The sequence below is a fragment of the Mytilus galloprovincialis genome, chromosome 5 (genome assembly GCF_965363235.1).
Source record: "Mytilus galloprovincialis chromosome 5, xbMytGall1.hap1.1, whole genome shotgun sequence".
Taxonomy (NCBI): Eukaryota; Metazoa; Mollusca; class Bivalvia; order Mytilida; family Mytilidae; genus Mytilus; species Mytilus galloprovincialis.
Genome location: NC_134842.1, coordinates 92,601,614 through 92,603,248, shown reverse-complemented (window position 1 = coordinate 92,603,248; position 1,635 = coordinate 92,601,614).

Sequence of the window (1,635 nt, the reverse complement as noted above, 5' to 3'; positions counted from 1 at the left end):
AATGTACGTTTGAGGTTATTTTATTTCGTAGTTTTGCCAAAGTCTGCACACAAGAGTAGAATATAATGTACATCTTTGAACATTAAAATTCATGATTTACCGGTACCCACAAAACCAAGAAAAGGGTATCCCTTGACTAATAAATAATCCACAGTTTATTTGGTTTTAGTGTTGAAAATAGTATGGACATAATTAAGGCTAACATAATTTCATCTGATGGTAGCTGGGTATGTAGTCAGGGAAAAAAGAGCAACAGAAACTGCTAAACTGAAGCATTTACATATAAAGGTTAATGCATATTTTATAATGTGTGAGGCTTAAGGATAAATCTGAAAATGCATCACACTGTATAGCTGACTGAAACCGGAAACCAAAGGAGAAGTTCCGGTAAGGACTGATTTTGGCCTCAAATTTCAGGTTTATCTGACGAAAGATGTTGACCACTTTTTAATCACTTAAGTGTCTATTTAATTTGATTCAATTAATTTATGTGAAAGATTTTAAGTAATTTAGTCATTAAAATTGCTCCCATTCAAGCTCAAATATGAAAAATCTACCAAATATGCCAAAAAATGTCACTTTTAAGATGGTTTTTGTCAAAAATGAAAGTGGCCGCATCCACGTTCATCCTGAACCTTATTTTTTGTTATGTATTATCATCAAATACAACTTGCATTTAAATATTTTGGATGAACAGGAATGCGGCCACTTTCGTTTTACACGGAAACCGTCTAAAATTTAACCAAAATGCTAGAATTGTGAAGATTTCAGTAATTTAGCATGATTTAATGGTGCTAGTACTCGATATATGAACATAGTATTATCAAAAACAGCCCATATTTATGTAGCAGAAGCATTCTACTGTCCAATAAATAACGAAAAGTATACATTTTAACAATTTTGTAAAACCGCTATATTTTGGGGCCAAAAAGGGGTCTTACTGGACCAACTCCTTTCAGAAATCCTTGTATTGTAGTTCCTGAGAAAAATGTGACGAAAATTTTCAACTTGGTTATCATCATGTGTAAAATAATACAAGTGTTCGGTAAACAGGAAGTTGTCGAGTGATGAATCTGAAAAGACATCAAACAGTATAGCAGACTTATATAAACCCTGAGACCAAATTTCAGAAATCCTTATATTGTAGTTCCTGAGAAAAATGCAATGAAATATATTCATTGCACGGACTGATGGACAGACAGAGGTAAAACAGTATACCCCCCCCCCCCTTTTTTCAAAGCAGGGGGGGGGGGGGGTAATAATACACAAAACTTTTACTTATATCCCTTTTTCATACTTTAGCTTCAATAGATTAATAAACAAGAATGTGTCCACAGTACACGAATGCCCCACTCGCACTATCATTTTCTATGTTCAGTGGACCGTGAAATTGGGGTAAACCCTCTAATTTGGCATTAAAATTAAAAAGATCACATCGTAGGGAACATGTATACTAAGTTTGAAGTCGATTGGACTTCAACTTCATCAAAAACTACCTTGACCAAAAACTTTAACCTGAAGCGGGACAGACGGACGAACGAACGGACGGACGAACGAACGAACGGACGCACAGACCAGAAAACATAATGCCCCTCTACTATCGTAGGTGGGGCATAAAAATTAAACAAAAAGAAA